Consider the following 18,622-nt stretch of genomic DNA (forward strand, 5'->3'; position numbering starts at 1 on the left):
TTTTCTTATATCCTCTCCTGCTATGGAAGCTTATTACCTAATTTTATGAATTTTAATGAAGAATGAAACTTTTCCCACATATTTTGCTATTTCTCTATGCTATTTTTAAAGATATCCGTTTTTAAATTTACTCCTTATTAATTGCAATGGATTTAGGAATTACTACCAGATTGCCCTTCTAATCATTTCATTTTGTCTTATTCCGAGGTGACCACATCTAAGATGGCCACCGCCACACAAGCAAACAAGCCCTTTTCCAAAATGGCGCTAGACCTGTCAACATACATTCCTTTCCCATTTCCAAAATGGCCGCTGATGTAAGAAGGAATCACTGACGAACCATCACTTCCTGTGCACGAGATGTCTCCCTGCCGAGACGTGGGAGAATACTATCCATCTACCCACCCGACAGTAAACATTCTGCGCCTTCTAGAATCAGCCGGCATCACGTTCTCGTATCAGCCGCGCACTTCCGGTAGCGGGACCGGAAGTGACGCTGGAGTCCGGACGAACTGTACAGATGGACACTTGTCTTCCGGGGATCAGTCGCGCACTTTCCGGTAGCGGGACCGGAAGTGACGCCGGAGTCCGGACGTACTGTACAGATGAACATCTGCCTTCCGGGGAGGACGTTGGAGGACACGCCCACTCCCCGCCCTCTCGGTTTCCCGCCTTTTTCCTTACAAATAGAAGACAGAGACAGCAATCCTTCAGCCTTGAAAAAGAGTCTCCTAAGACTCGAAACGCGTTGGCCCCAGGAGGATTGCAGATTTACCTTAGAGGACCTCTGCCCAGTTGTCAGCTTGTGGAGCCAACAGGGTGAGCTTTTCCTTGGACACCCTGTTATTTACCATCCCAGGCTCCACCTCTCCATCTGGGTGAGAAGGATTTCTATCATTCCATCTTTTATCCTTTTATTGATGTATTTTTTGATGTGTTTTTCTTGATGTATTTTTATCCCATGTGGACTTAATATTAAGTGAGTGGAGCCTACAGGGTGCACCTCATCTTTGGAACACTCTGTTACACCATCCTGGCTCCACCCCCCCTGAAGGGTGAGAGAACTTAATACCATTCTCAGTACTGTCTTTCCTTGTTATTATATCATGCCTATGAATTAAATCTTTATTCCACATCTATTGGTTCATTATTGGATGAAGGAAAATTCTTAAAAACAGCCAGTGCGCCAAAGGTTCACTTCCACCTTTTTCTCTACATATAGACATTCTCGTATGAACGCAGTATCACGGCTATGGGAGTTACCTGCGCATGTGCGAGGTTCCCACTAGCCCGTAGTACCGCGGTAGTGGAGATGGGTGACGTAGGTGCAAGACTTCTCTAGATCTCGCGAATCTACTCATCGTCTTATCTGGGATTGAGTTTTTTCTTCATTAGTGTGTGTTGGTACGCATACGTAATCAGTTATCCCTATGCGAATTCTGCACTTGCGCAATGATTATGGCTGTCATTCCTCAATGAACAGCCAACAATACTAGATTCACGTAGCGCTCAAACTTATACCTAATACTGTATGGGATAAATCATACCCATTATCCTCTATTAGATACAATGTTGATTTAACAACTTGACACTCTCTTTTAACGTCTATATAAGTTGCATATTATAAATATTGAAAAAGTTTTAGCCAATAGGATTAGTGATTAATATATATACAATAAAATACAGTAAAAACATACCTACATATAATCGTAGGGAAATAACAGTTTTTAGAGATATAATAGAATAGAGTAAGTGAATTCCACAGCAATATTCATGTGTATATATATGCAAATACACATGTGGAGAATGAGATATTATAGAGCATTATTAAAAATTAGAAGGAAGATACATATCAAAAACGGGGGGGGGGGGGGGGGGGGTTGCATATCAAAAAAAGAAGAAGAAGAGAGAGGGGGGGGGGGTAAAAACTTATGCATATACACTGTGGTGATTGTTAAAAGGTATAAGGGGGATTGGATAAAATTCTACAGAAAAGCTGTTAATTCGAATGCCTCATTTAACCGATATATATATATATATATATATATATATATATATATATATATATATATATATATATATATATATATATATATGTAGTGGGGTAGTACTGGCACTCCAAGCTGAAACGCAATAGCAACAGCATCACTGACCACACAGATTTGGAGATAAAATGTTCAATAGATACATGAGTGCAACACTCAACTAATTAGCAAATAAACAACAGTACAGTGTCTTGATGGTGTCTTGATATCACCATCAAGACACTGTACTGTCATTTACAGTATTTGCTTTCTAAGTCGAGTGCCACACCCACACATCTATATATATCTCAGTGGATTAATGTGTTAGCAGAAAGATCGAGTGGCGGCTTTCCCAGTTGTGCATGTGTAGTGTTTCAAATTGTAATTTTAAGTAATAATTTTTGCCAATCCATTTAAATCACATGTCTTCAACCTGTGGCCCTCCAGATGTTGTAGAACTACATGTCCCAGCATGCCCTGACAGTTTTGGCATGCTCTCATAGGAAAAAATGTGGCAATGCATGTTGGAACATGTAGTTTACAACATCTGGAGGGCCACAGGTTGAAGACCCATGATTTAAATAGTAACCGTGGATCCATTTAGTTAGCACCAGTTATAGCTTTGTAGCAAACATTCAACCCTTTTGAGTGACAACATCTCTGTGAAAGGTGTTCAAAATATCTGCTAAAAGTTCCAGTGTCGCTAATTTTTTTTTGTATAAATTCAAATATTTCCTATACAACATTACAGGTCATTATCATAAATAAAAACATTCGCTTGCCAATTTTCACACCAATTTTAACAAATTCACTTGGCACTCAAAGGGGTAATCTAGGCGATTTAAAGGATTAATCAGGGTTATTTTACCTAGAAATAAAATAAATCATTTTTATATTATATTTTTATGTTATCATATCATTTTTACTATTCTTATATGTTATTTGAGCTAAAAGTACAAATAATGCTCTATTTTGTAGTAACACTGTGTTTTTGCTTTGTATGGTGTGACAGATTGCAATGATAGAATAATGAGCATGCATTTATTATTTTTCACATCTGCTGAGTTTGCTTTTCAGACAAAATGTACAGAACCAGTGGGGCATCCACTTTAAAAGAGAAACTGACTATGTTGTATTCAATTTTCTCTGCACTTTCTAAACTTTGTCTAATGACCCATCTAAGGTATTGACATCATATTTAATAGAGTGGCAGTGAAATGACACTATGCCAAATAGGATAAGCCAGACTACAAGGGATTTAAACTCTAGTGTTATGTATTTTGATTTCAATCTTTTTACAAGTTGAATTGCTTTCTGTTTCTCGCTCTTTCTCTCTCTCTCTCTCATTGCAGTTCTTTAATGCCTCTGTGAGTACGTCTCTCTATGCTGTGCAGTTATAGAATGGTGGCTGTATTCAAGTATTTCACTGAAATTATTGTCAGGAAAAACAATAATGTAAATCCAGTATATACAGTTAAATAGCTTTTATCAAGTCACCCTTAAAATAATCTTGAAGTGTAACAGCTGTGATGAAATAGCACTTTTGTTGTCAAAACATGAATCTCTTAAAAATGTTTGTTCTCTAGGGAAGAAAAAAAAACATATCAAGTACTGAACGCATTTTAATATGTTCATTAAAATACAATAATATAAACAGCAGAGAATAATACAAATGATTGTAAAAATGTATCCAAAAATTGTGTATTGCACTTAAAGCATAAACATATCTAGGCCTAAATGAAATGTTTATACTTGATATTTTTCTTTATATTCCATATAATATTTAAGTAGAAATGAAGTAGAAATTATAATATGAAATAAAATGTATTTCTAATGAAATCAAATTTACGTTGAATATAGTATTTGTTGAAATAAATATTGTGGAAGTGGCAATTTGTAGACTCTTTTTGGTCTGATATTGCATCCTAATATATGCCTTTTGAAATCTAATGTTTGGATCATGCATTCTGTTATAAAACAATGTACAGTCTCAACACTTGAAAATAGCCTATTTAGGTGTACATGAAAGGCAGATAATGTATGGTTTATCTTCCTCATTTGCTTATATATTCCCATATTATAATCATCATCATTTCTGTCTGTCTGTCCTCAAATGCAAAAATTAATTCCCAGAATCATTAGCATGTGTGGCCATGGGTACTTGGTTTTGAGGGGTTGGTGATATTGAGATAAGTATGCTTCTGATAAGAAAGGTTTTGGGGGTTGGTGATATTGAGATAAGTATGCTTCTGATAAGAAATGTTTCCTTTCATCAGTGCATTATTATGTTTTTTAACACATTCGGAATTTGTCATTTGTACAAAAAGAGACAGTGGATATAAACAATTATATACAGTGCTAGTAAGCCTGCTTGAAGCAAATGCTTTGAAAGCAAGTAGATGTAGTTTCACTTGCAGCCAACAGATGGCAGTGTAAGCCCGCTCAAAGTAAATGCTTCCAAAGCAAGTAGATGTAGTTTCACTTGCAGCCAACAGATGGCAGTGTAAGCCTACTCAAAGCAAATGCTTCCAAAGCTAGTAGATGTAGTTTCACTCACTGCCAACAGATGGCACTGTTTCAGCACTGCACGGACACTAGACAGGGCCCTCTTCCCTCCTGTCCTCATAGCACCCTTCTTGCATTTCAATTACAGCTCTCTTACCTACAATCTATAACTGCATCTCTTCTCACTCACGTCCCTATATCTCAGCTGTATGCTGTACTAAGATTTGTGCTGCTAAATGTTAATTGTGCTCTGTTTTTGATCTTGTCACTGTTATGTATAGTTCTGTTCACCCTGTACTGTTCTAATGTGTTCTATATGTATGGCGCTGCGTACCACTTGTGGCGCCTTATAACTAAAAATATAATAATTATATATATATATATATATATATATATATATATGGTACTTGTGACTTATCTGGGCGCCTGATTTTCTTCATCGCACCTAAAAATCGCGTCAAATCGCATCGCATACAATCAGATTGCATGCGATGCGATTTGCCGCGATTTGCCGCGATTTTAATATGTGAAGGCACCCAGATGCCTGTTTCATATGTGAAATGGCCCCCCAGACACCATTTTTAATTGTATACCCACCCTGATGGCTAAATGCCCCCCATTGTTAACGCCACCCCACTATCAACGCCAACCCGAAGCGTGGCGAGCGCAGCGAGCCTGCGAGGGGCGGCGGTACGCGTCCTCCGACCTTTTCATACCCCCACTATCCACGTCGGCGTGGAGTTGATTTTATATAGTGTGGCGAGCGCAGCGAGCCACCAAGCCCGAAGCGTGGCGAGTGGACGCGGATACCTGTGAAGCCCGCGAGGGGACGCGTATAGCTGTGAAGGTATCCACGTCGGCTCGCTGCGCTCGCCACACTATATAAAATCAACTCCACGCCGACGTGGATAGTGGGGGTATGTAAAGGTCGGAGGATGCGTACCGCCACCGATCGCGGGCTCGCTGCGCTCGCCACGCTTCGAGTTGGCGTTGATAGTGGGGTGGCTTTAACAATGGGGGTCATTTAGCCATCAGGGTGGGTATACAATTAAAAATGGGGTCTGGGGGGCCATTTCACATATGAAACAGGCATCTGGGTGCCTGTACATATTAAAATCGCATCAAATCGCATCGCATGCAATACAATAGCATACAATGCAACGCGATTTTCTCTTCAAGGGAATTTCAAGGGAAATTGCATCAAATCTCATCAAATCGCATCAAATCGCATGCTTAGGGTACTGGCATACAATTTCAACATCGGGCGCCCAGATAAGTCACAAGTACCATATATATATATATGTATAGAGAGAGATTGGGTTAGATGCACTGAACTTCAAAAGTGATAAAATGGGGAGTGTTAAACAACCAACCAATCAGCTCCTGCCAGACACAGTCTGTGACATGGCAGGTAGGAGCTGATTGGATGGCTGTTTATCACTCTCCATTTTTTCACTTTTGAAGCTTAGTGCATCAAGTACTCACAAGTACATGATTTTAAGCATTACTCACTACATAAGCACACCAGTATGCTGGTGTTTTTGCCAGTTTTTACATGTTAAACAATTGCAACTTACTGTACACTATAGATAAAGGCAAACACATGAATATAAAGTGAAAATGTACAGTACTTACCAAGTAGCCAACCCTCTGGCATGGTGTGCTGCTGGAATTAGTCCCAGAGGCCAAAGTGACCCCGGATATAGGCATCATTGCAGTTCCCAGGGTAGCCTGCAACCACACTAAGGGCCAGATGTATCAAGCTTCAAAAAATTATAAAATGGAGAGTGGTAAACAAACAGCCAATCAGCTCCCAATCGCCATGTTACAGGCTGGGTTTGAAAAATGACAGGTAGGGGCTGATTAGCTGGTGGTTTATCACTCTCCACTTTATCACTTTTTGAACCCTCACGTGTGGTGTCCGAATCTTAATGTGGGTGCAGTCTATGGCTCCCAGCACATTTGGGAATGTTGAGAGCCCATAGAATGCCACCTTCAGGTCCTGCCACTCGGACTCAGAACGTGAGAATGTGATATACTGTATGTTCGCCATAGCTTCTTCAAGGCATATACTGTAAGTCCTCAGAAAAATGCTTAGATAAAGTGGCTTGTGAAACTCCCAACAACCATAAGCTCACAGACTGAGTGGTGCCTGGAGGGCATACTTTCATTTTTGCAGTCCATACACCACATAGTTAGCAGCTCCAAAAGGCTAAAAATCATTTATCACCTGCTCATATAATTTCAAGAGGTTTGTGCGGTTCAGCCAAAACATCCCCACTACCTCTTGATTTGAGAGGGAGTCCAGGTACCGTACACTCTCATACAGTACCTACGTGAAGCACAAAGTGGTCTGGGGACCTGGATCTAGTGTGCAGCCTGCTCCCTCCTCCTGTACAGCTCCTCCAAATGCTCCAAAATTTTCATTGCTCAAACCCTCACAGGTGCCCTTAATGATGTTTGGGTATATGTAGGGATGTTTTTGATTATAGTAGGGGATCATTGAGATATGGCCGGAAGCTCAACAATCCACAGCCATTCTTGGTAGAATGGGTCCGACTGCTTCAAAGTCGGGACCCTTCTGTTGAGATGCCTGTTCAATGCTGTTGGGAAAGATTTAATAAGCACCCTATGATATTTTTCCCATCATAAATAGCAGCAGGGGATTGAATATGCCACCAATATATGTAAGCTAAACTCTCTGCCCTATCGCTGCCTCTGTCTAAATGTATTATTAATTTATTTATTTATTTATTTATTATTTAATTATTAACAGTTTCTTATATAAAGCAGCAAATTCAGTTACACTTTACAACTGGAAACCGCAGTGATAAAACAAAACTGCAGTTGCTGTGAGGAAATGTTAATGCATCCCAGAAATGGGAACATTTGCATATCTGGTAGCCCCCTGTCTGCATAGCCTAGCTGCGAATGCAGGATCAGGGATGCCATGTTTTAGCTCACAGCAGCTGTGTGTGATGCCAAACAGCTCCCATGACCTGTCCCCAAAACAATCACGCTCGTATTGTTTGGACCGCACCAACTAACTCTGTATTTCCACTCCGTCACTGCCTCCCTCTGACACTCAGACTTGGGCTGCATTTTTTCATGATATGACCACAGTTTGAGAATTTAGGTAATGTGCAGTTGTGCAACAAAATCAGCAATAATTGTTTCTTGCACAATATCATATCAACCAGAATTAGTCCCCATTTGTCTTATTTGACTTACTTTATGTATACAATATGTTCTGCATTGTTGCAGAGCATTGTAGAATGTTCTGCATTAACATTAGAAATAATAATAAAAATGTTCTACTGAAAAGCAATATTTTATTGAAATCAGTTCCTAAAGATATGTATATTATCAAAATACATGTGATACAGTACTTAATAAAAACTAATTATGAAATTAATCTAATAATATAAATTATGATAACGTTTTAAAATGTAAAGATTAATATATTCAGCTCCTTTGAACATGTTACCTGAAAATGATTACATTCTTAACATGTTGAACATTTCTGATGTGTTAGCTTATGAAATACTTTCAATGATTATACAAAGTATAAAGAAAATCTTTTAAGCTACATTTTATTAAATTTAAGTTGCAGTGACTGGTTTAATTGTGCTTGTAAAAACTTACTTTAGGGCCACTTCAATTTTATTAATATAAATATACACAAAGCCAGATATGCGGTACTTGAGCTTATTTAATCAAACAAATTTATTGATGAAGCATGCATCTCTTCTGAATTCCAAATATCTTGCAATGTTACAATATTGTACCTTTCCTCCACACTCATTACTGTTTCCTTAACATAGATGAGGACTTTTTTGTGCTGCATTTTTTTTTCATCAGCTTAGTTTTTTATGCTTCTGCTGCTGGCCATCACTTATACCCCTTTTACACCAAATTTCCTGGATCCAAGCTGGTATTTGGAACACGGTTCCAATCTGTGTCAGATCCAGGATTTTTCCCATTTACACTGCGGTGCTGACCCGCAGTGTAAATGGGGGTAGTGCTTGGAGACAGTGGTGTAACTATGGAGGGTGCAGGGGGTGCAACTGCTATGGGGCCTGAGCTTTTGGGGGCCCAAGGGCTAAGCAGGCATCCCCTGCACCCATTAGACCTTTAGCTGGTGCCTTGGCAGCCGCAGTGCTGCCGTCCCGTCCCTATCTTCTCTTAATCCCCACTGCGGCTCCCCGTGCTAAGTTCATCTCCCCCCTCTGCAGCATCTTTGGTATTGCCAATGAAGGGGGAGGAGCTGGTCTGGCTAAACCAGCCTCTGCTCTCCCCCCTCTCTCTATGACTCTGCCGGGGCTCAACGTCACTATCTGGTGACCAGCCCAGGTGCGACAAAGGTGCTAGTGCCGGCACTGCCGGGGCGAAAGCGGGGGTGACAGCGAGACCCGGGCTGCCTGCCTGACATCTGCGCCACTGAGGGGACCCACTGATGTGGACACACTGTGCTGCTGAGGAGATCTGGCGCCGATATGGAGGTCCTGTAACAAGACACTTTATACTGTGGAAGGGCAAGCGAAGGGGGGGGGGGGGGGCACAGGATGCCTGGTCTGGTGGGGTGAATGAAGATTTTCCCTCACTCTCTCCTCTCTTTTTTCCTCGGTCTTGCACTTTCTCCCTCCCCAGCCACCTGTCTCACCCCCCTCTCTCTTACTTTCCCTACCCCTCTTTATCCCCATCAACCCCCCTTGTCTCCCCCCCTCACTCATCCTCCTCTTGTCTCATTTCTCTCACTCTCTCTCCCCCTGCCCCACTCCCTCTCCTCTTTCTTTCTCTCCACTGTTCTTTCCCCATCAATCTGCCCCTATTCTCTTTCTCCTCCCAAGCTACAGTATCTTTATTGCCTTTTACCTCTCTCTCTCTCCTCCCCATTCTGTAGCTCTACCCAACACTGCCTCTACCAGACTCTCTCCCTCCTTCCCTCCCTGACATTCTCTCACTCCTGCTCATACCTGTCCATTTCTCGCTTGCTCCTCTCCCTCTTTCTCCTCACATTTTTTCTCTTTTCCTGACCCTATCTGACATTTTTCCCCAGCATTGTTTTTGTCTCTTAGCGGCAAGAGGGGGGGGAGGCAAAATTTTGCTATGGGGCCCAAAGAGTTCTACTTACGCCTCTGCTTGGAGGTGACATCATCTCCAAGCGCCAGGACCAAAGATCACCCCTTCGGGACTGCCATTCACCGCAGCATGGGCAAGCCCAGTACCAAGGTAAGCTGCTGGGCTGTTCTCAGCCTCCGTGCACCATTAGCACCCTCATCCATGAGGTGAATGGATGGCACACAGGCATCCATTCACCTCATTCCTGCCTCTGCTGCTGACTGCAGGATGCTGCGTTCAGGAGGTTGGGCTCCCCCATTGCTGTAAACGGCAGCCGGGTCAGATAATGCGGATCCCAGATATTTGCTTCGGTGCAAAAGTGGTATTACAGAGCATCTGCCACCCACATAGTTACACTCACTTGAAGTATAAACCACCACAGGCACTACCTCTTCGAGTGATCTTCATTTTATCGTGTGCAGTCAGTTGTTTATTGTCAGCTATTGGTTTCTGTGTCCAAGTTCCAGATCCTCTGATTAGAAATCATCCGCGAGATTTTCATCTTTGTTTCCTTTTGTCTATTATTCATCTAATATGATCACAACCTCCACTCTCCTTCTGCAGAGTGCTGTACATCTCAACACTTCTACTGCAGTGGTCAGCATACTGTTCCACTGCAGGTGCATCTACACACTGCCCTTGCAGTGCCAAGGATTGTAGGTTCTAGTTCTGATGTTGCATTTTCCTTCTCATAGAAGTTCTGATATCTCTCAGGTGTCTCCCTTAGTTAATTCAGTGAACCATAACTTGCAGCCTCTGTGTGGCAGGAATGTCATACTGCATTGAAACAGTTCATAGTGCTCACCAGAGGTGTCAAGCCCCTTAACTAGTAGGGGGCTTATTTACTAGTTTCTAAAAATGAAAAGGAGTGATGTTACCTATAGCAATCAATCAGATTATGTCTGTCTATCATTTCTCTATTATATCCAGCGGCGTAGCTAGGGCGGAGCGGGCGGAGCACAAGCTCCGGGCACAGGGATATCACAAGGCGCCGGAGCCGTGCACTCTGCCGCCGGCTCCTCCGCCCTGCTCGCCCGCTCCCCCACCCTGCTCGCCCGCTCCCCCAGCTCACCCCGCCGGTGCCGCACTCACTGTCGGTCTCTGCCTGTCTCGGCGAGCAGAGCAGGGGCCGGACGCACTCGCAGGGCTGTCAGAGCAGAGTGTAATTTCCTGGCTTGGCTTCGTTCTAATCTATTACACTGACACAGGCCGCTGGGCTGCCTGTAGGGGGAGCTCCGACGCACAGCTCCTCCGGCAGCACTCTGTCTGCACTGGCCGGGTGAGGCAGCGTTTGACACACTAAAGGTATGTGTTGATGCTGGATTGAGGGGGGCTGTATCTACAGTATAATAAATAATACTGGACTGGCCCAGTGAGCCCTCTCCATGACTTTCTGTCTGGGGGCTCTGGAAGCCAGGATATATATGTGCTGTAATAAATTATGCTGGTTTTCATTTGTATGTGAAGCAGGTGGGTGTGTTACTTATGTGTATGTATACTGTGCCTGTATGTGTATGTATACTGTGCATGTGTGTGTATGTATACTGTGCATGTGTGTGTATGTATACTGTGCATGTGTGTGTATGTATACACTGTGCATGTGTGTGTATGTATACTGTGCATGTGTGTGTATGTATACTGTGCATGTGTGTCAGAGCCGGCCTTAGGCATAGGCCAACTAGGCAATTGCCTAGGGCATTTGGAATGCCTAGGGGCATCAGCAGCTTCTGCTAATTAAAATGATATGCAGCATGCCTATTTTGTGTGTGTGAGTGAGGCTGTTAGCGGCTGTGCGAGTCCTGTCTGTGGGTGGGTTGGTTGTGCAATAGTGTTCGGCATATGTGTAAGGGGCATTATGTGTGTCATGTATAAATGCATTAATAATGTGTGACATATGTGTAATGGGCATAATGTGTGTCATGTGTATAAGGGCATTAATAATGTGTGACATATGTGTAAGGGGCATTATGTGTGTCATTATGTGTGTGAAGGGCATTAATAAAGGTTGGCATAATGTGTAAGGGGCATTATGGTTATAAGGACATTAATAAGATGTGTCATGTGTAAGGGGCATTACTGTGTGGTATTATCAGGGGTGCCGAGAAAAAGGTAGGGGGTACAAATTACCCAGGCCAAAGTCTGATGGAAGGGCCCAGTGGGGGCCCCGGGCCCTGTCCCCTTAAGTGACAGCAGCAGCTGCAGCTCTACTCCTCTGCCCAGCACACCCTGCTTTATGCTGGGTTGCAGTGTGGCCATGGAGGTGCTTAAAATACAATATTTTCTCAGGATTTTTTTCTAATGGTATAATGTGAATAATATGAGGAGTAATGTACATAAGGTAAAGTGGTACTACTGTGTGATGTAATGTGAATAAGGGACACCATCGCATGATATAATGTGAATAAAGTTGCACTACTGTGTGGCATAATTTGAATTGGGGGTACTATTGTATGGCCATGCCCCTTCCCAGCAAGAACACACCCCTGTTTGGGCTCCGCACCGAATGGGTGCGCTGTTTCTATTTAAAATATTGCGGGTAGGAGCACCAAAATGATGACTGCTATGATGAGGGTTGATGATCTTGGGAAAGGGGAGCAGGGTCAGAGACGGAACTAGTGGCGGTGCTAGGGGGCACCAGTCAAAATCTTGCCTAGGGCGTAATTTAGGCTAGGGCCGGCTCTGATGTGTGTGTATGTATACCTTGTCTGTGTGACAACTATGTGTATACCATTTGTGTGTTTTTGTCAGCATTGTTTGTATACATTGTGTGTTCTTAGCTGTTTGTATGTATACTAATATGTGTGTGTGTGTGTCAGCTGTCTGTATGTATTATATATGTGTGTCACCTTATCTATGTGCTTGTGTGTTATCGGCTATGTGTATGTATAATATGTGTGTATATGTGTATGTATGCTAGGTGTGTTTGTGTGTGTCAGCTATGTGTATGTATACTATATGTGTTTGTGTGTGTCAGCTATGTGTATGTATACTATGTGTGTGGCTGTAAATTGGTTATATACAAGGACCAGTGCAGCATAAGTTGCGGTCATATCTGAATAGGGTAAACTAGGCAACATGCTGCGATATAATTTTAGAATTACTTTAATGCATTTTTGATGAGAGTGTGGACAGATACCCCCTCACGAAAATCCATGCGTTTGCCCCTGTTGCCTGCAGTGGCCACTCCAAAGATGGCCACCGCCTTGCAGGACACAGACACTAGAGGTGAACATGACCTCTAGTGTCTGTCAGAGGAGCTCAGCACATCCAGAGCCAGCGCTGCTCGGCTGGAGCACTGATTAAAGGAACTTCAACTGTCTATCAATAGTTCCCTTGCACTATGGGGGAAGCAGAAACTCCATCCTCCTGCTGCCGCAATATGGAGGAAGCACTTCCTCCAAGTCCTATTACTGCGCAGGGGCCAGGTCTCCCTTGTATGTATTTCAAGCCGGGCAGCGCGAGACAGACCCTCTCGGGGATCCCTTTGCCCTGTCCCTGAATTCTCAAGCCTCTTTGACACCCTGCAACTCCCCCCACAGATTGGCGAGTACCCAAGGATCGCTGTACCCCCCCCCTCCTTTTTATGTGAACTTCTGTACACTACAATCTGTGTGTGACCCTCTCTACCGCAACTCTTCCCTGGTGTTTGACCCCCCCTGTACCCCTACCCAATGTCTGTGGCATTACAGTGTTTGGTATAATGTGTAATGACATTATGGCGTGAGGCATAATATGTAATGAGCATTACAGTGTGTGGCATTATGTGTAATGGGCGTTACAGTTTGTTATAGAGTATGTAATGGGCATAATGTGTTCATGTGTGGCCTTACGTGTAATTGGCATTAGGGCATGTGGCTTTATGTGTAATGGGTATTACAAAGTTTGCAAAAATGTGCAATGGGCATTAGTGTGGTATAGTGTTAGGCCGCGCCCCCTTTTTGCTGTGCAAGAGCCCCGCCTACTACAAATCAGGGGGGGGCCGAAACATGCCCTTGCTCCGGGCACCGTGGGACCTAGCTACACCACTGATTATATCCTATAAAATGATAGACAGGATGTGATTGGTTGGTATGGGCAACATTACCCTTTTTCATTTTTAGAAGCTTTAGTAAACTTACATAGATTCAAACAAAAAAAAAATATTGGGTTTAATACCACTCAAATTTTCTGTGTCATGATATATCTTTAGATAAAGTTAAAAAAATAGGGTCAGATATAGTCCAGTTAGAGTAGAGAGAGGGGAGAAAAAGTAGTAAATTACACATGATAAATTGAGTACGCAAAAAGAGTGTAAAACAAAACAGACCACAGCCAATAGTTACTTCGGATCCGGCATTAACTGTCTTGAAAGACAAGACCATTATGCATTCCTATACAAAGGGGAAGAGTCTTAGAGATTATTTGGTCAAAAATGATGTGACTTTTCCGATTGTTAACAGTTCCATGTTTTGAGGTAAACCGAAAATGGGCTGTTATAAATGCAGTGGCTGCACTACGTGCAGTTTCATGATTCAATGTGAGTCGTTCTGTCATCCCTTTTCAGGGAAAAAATTAAAAATCAGACATAAGATGAGCTGCAGAACTAAATTTGTCATATATTTGATAAGTTGCCCCTGCGGCCGCCACTATGTCGGTAAGACTGACAAGACATTTAAAGAAATGGCTGCAGCGCATCGCTCAGTTATTAAATCAGCCATAGCGACTGGACAGAGTGAACAATCTGTGGCCCAGCATTTTTTTTTTGCCAAGGCCAGGCATAATCTCACCACTCTCAGGTACCGCATAATCGACCATGTCCCCCACATAAAACGGGGAGGAGACAGGTCCCTTTGACTTCTCAGATTGGAGAGTCGGTAGATTTTTACCCTGGATACAAATTTACAAAAAAAAAAAAAGGTGTGTCGCTGGGTGATGCACCTGAAGAATGATTCATTTAAAATGTAACCTTTATTAGTTATATTGTTAAAAAATGTAGCGAAGTATTAGACAAACAAATCACACAACATAAAGCAATTTAAAAGGGATAATATACCCCAACTCTGTATTCTTCACTTTCTGATCTCCCACTAATATCAGTAAGGTGTTTTATTGTGTCATGCACCCACTGGTATATGTAATAATAATTGTTAGTGACAGGTGTGGGAGCAGACTCAGCTGTCAGCCTGGCCGTATATATATCCAATGTAGGAATTATACCCTTATCAGTGGGGTATTGGATATTTTAATAATCAGCAAATATAACAATGGCGGGTAGTGGGTGGGTGCGCAGTTCAAACCTGTGCCCGATGCGGTATCAGGCTTCTGACGTGATCTCTCACTTCACAGTCAGTTCGCCTTACCGCTACTTCCTAGGTGCACACGGTTCCTGCTGCATGACAGACTGGGCTGAGGCGCATGAGATGAGCACCAGCAGTCTCAAATCTGTCACAAGGATCAGTGTATCTCGGTGTGAATTACAGTTTTACAAATATTTACACATTGGTATGTGGGGAGGGGAATAGGGGAGTCACAACAAATGCAAGCAAAATTTTGCTGAGCAATATATCTCCCCCGTGTGTAAGGGCTGAACATATGGCAAATGTTATTTTTGAAATCGTGTTAAAATAACATGAGCACAAGGGTATTGATACATGAATTTAATGTGTGAACAGATTTTATGTTTATCTACAGAGTCTAAATTTACTTTCAACTCAGAATCATAAGATTTATTTGAAACAATGCTGCAATATGTCCAGTCTAATAAACTTAGAAATTCAAAGTTATTTTGCAGAATATTTTGCAGCTGTAATTCACCTCTTCGTTGTATCCATAGAAAATTGCTTCCATACATCATTTTCTTATTAGAGGATGCAGGTTTTACTCCAGGCTGTGTCAACTGAGAAATACAGAGTACACTGTGTTATACTTTGTATTTACCTTGTAAGTTTATTGTAACAACTATAGTCACTTGATAAAATAAAGCCTTAACATTTATTTTCTTCTAATAAAATACTGTAGGTTGCATCCTGCAGTACAGTAGGTTACATAACAACTGTAAGTTGTATTACCTTTTATTTAAAATTGTAATCATGCAGTTAATGTATTTTATCGGTGAGGACATGATTTGTGAACATCACCAGCCGTCCTTATCACTGCCTAAGATAATTACCTAAATACAGAAATGTAAAAAAAGAAAATGAGTGCAGTTATAGTAAAACACTATATCATTATGGGGGTCATTTAAAATTATGCATTTGCATTACAAACATATTTAGTAAAATAATAAAGTCTAAAACAAAAAGTTATATTTATATGTGTATGTTGAGTTAGATAGCTGTAAAAAAAATACAATTGAACATTTTTGCAAGGCATCGCCTAGCCAGAAAGTTGGATGCCCACTGCAGGATATGCAGTCCAGTCAGATGGATTGAACTGGCATATTGCCTATACAGTGTGTATGTACTACAGATGTTGCTGGGCTCATCTACCTTGCCCATTGCGGTCTGATCGCAAAGCAATTCTCTCTGTAGCATGTCCCAGCATGTTGCAACTTTGCTAGTGTGACATTTTGTATTGCTGAAAAGTGTAATGCTTACGTTCATCCACCAGATGCCCCTTTTTAAAATCACCATTGGAAGTGAAGGCAGCCTATAAATAGCAATGACGCTTCACATACTATAGAGAAACTATTCCGGGCACTCTACTATACTATTCATTAGTGGAGCATTCGCCACTCAGCTGCGAAGCAGTGCTTTTGCAATAATACGGCTTGTACGCCATTACGGGACATTTCTCATGGAAGTATTTCAGGAAAAACAACATACAGCTCCCATGGTAACATACAATATTGCCAGGTTTAATGTGCTGCACATCAAACCTGGCAATGTCGCTATCAATACCATGCATGGTAGTGAAGGATGGAACAATTATCATTCCACCCTTCATTAAAATCGCTCCAGTGTGTACACGCAGTCAATACTGGAGGGGATTTTTTCCGCTGGAACAGAGCTCTGTCGCTGCAGTGTGTAATTCAATTTAACAAGCATATATTCTTCATATATTCACAAAACCTTATTTACTCTTTAACAATATTTTCCTAAACTGTACTTACACATAAATAAAAAATATAAATACAATACGAATGACTTTCACTTTAAAAATCAAATCTATTCTGCAATAGTCTAAGTTCAAATTTAAATAAAGGAATGGCTGGCCATGGCTTGACATAAGAACCGTGGTTATGATTTTAGTGATCTGAACTGCAGGGATAACTAAAGATAATCATCCTATCAAAAATAATTAAATAAAGATGCTGATAGTCATCATCATCATCATCATCATCATCATCATCATCATCTTTATTTAATCAGGGTTCTGCCTGATTAAATAAAGATGTACTAGACATAAAAGGTGCATAGGAAAAATAATAAATATCTTATCTTGTAACAAGGATGCGATGCGCGCTCAAGCGGGCATCTCATTGCACAGTACAAAATGATGTGCTGCACATACTTTTTGTACTGCTCTCGCATCACATCACACGCAAATTGCATGGGTTGTGATGTGATGCAATCCAGGCCATAACGGGTGCGATCATCGCACCGTGTATGGGCACCTTGACCCTTCCTCTGAGAAACCTGGCCCTGACCCCAGCGACATGGGCAATTAACTCCATTTATCCAGCATCCTGGATTTTATCACTGGGATGATAGAGATGCACAGGGCTGTGCATCTCTATCTCTATGCCCCTCCACATGGAGCGATATAGGGGCATTTTCTGAACAATGCAGTGAGTTCGCTCAGAAAATGGCCGGATATTGCGACATGTGTAGACCTTATTAGTGTACTCAGCTTATCCTTGCCTTACTAGCCTTGTTTTATCTCTTGAGTTAGGAGATGTGAGTCAATTATATGCAATATAGGGATGCATATTTGGTGCTCATGGCCAATACTGAATAACACATTATTTTTTTGTTCAACTCTAAATGAGTTTACTACTTCATTCATGGACTGATACATTTGGATGATATTTTCTCCTCATTACGTATCACTACATTAAAACACCCAGATAAGTGTATTTAATGTATTTACACCATTTGAAGAAAAACAATAGGAAGCATGAGAGCAACGAAAATTAGCTTAGGTAAGTAAGATTGCAAAACCAAAAGAAATTAAGGTACTGCGCTAATTAAAAGTTTAGGCACCACAGATGAATGCACTCACACGGACACTTTTATTATTTGTCATTAATATATTATATATTTATTTGTAAGCAGTATAAAGAAAAATACTTTAGGCGGCCACCAAAAAAATAAATAAATACATAAATAAATAAATATATAGTATACAACAGTACAGTGCTAAAATAAATCAATATAATATAAACATTTATATACTTAAAAATGAGCCATAAAATACAGCATTATGTGATTTCTTTAAGAATAAAAGGCACCCAGTCCAGTATTCAGAAACCACTGGATTTTAGTTGTAATTTGAATTTGCCGTCACAACAAATAAGAAATATAAAGGTACAAATAAGAAATATAATTTGTCTGTAAAATACCAGAACCTACCAAATCAGCAATGGATATCTATACCAGGTTGAACTAGATGGACGCAAGTCTTTTTTCAGCCTTACCTACTATGTAACTATGTAACAATATTTCCAAACGGTCCATTTATTTTGTTCAGTCACAACCACAGTGACACCAAATTGAGATCCCCACCAGGGAGAGTCTTTTAATTAAATTACCATTTCACGGTTGGACAAATTTTGCATAAGAGTGATGTTCTATGCTCGTGGTCAGTGCATCACTCACCTGCGCCTTCCGTGCACCAGTGGTCCGGCCAATGATGTGGGATAGAGTGTCCCTCCTGGTGGGAGGAGGGTAGGAAGCAGCCCCGTAGGTGGTCTGGCTGGCCCGTCTCTCACCCACCCTGTCAGAGGAAATGTTGGGACACAGTGGCTGGCGCCTCTCTCACTTGCGCTGCTG

This window comes from Crinia signifera, chromosome 5 (assembly GCF_055691185.1).
Source record: "Crinia signifera chromosome 5, ASM5569118v1, whole genome shotgun sequence".
Lineage (NCBI taxonomy): Eukaryota > Metazoa > Chordata > Amphibia > Anura > Myobatrachidae > Crinia > Crinia signifera.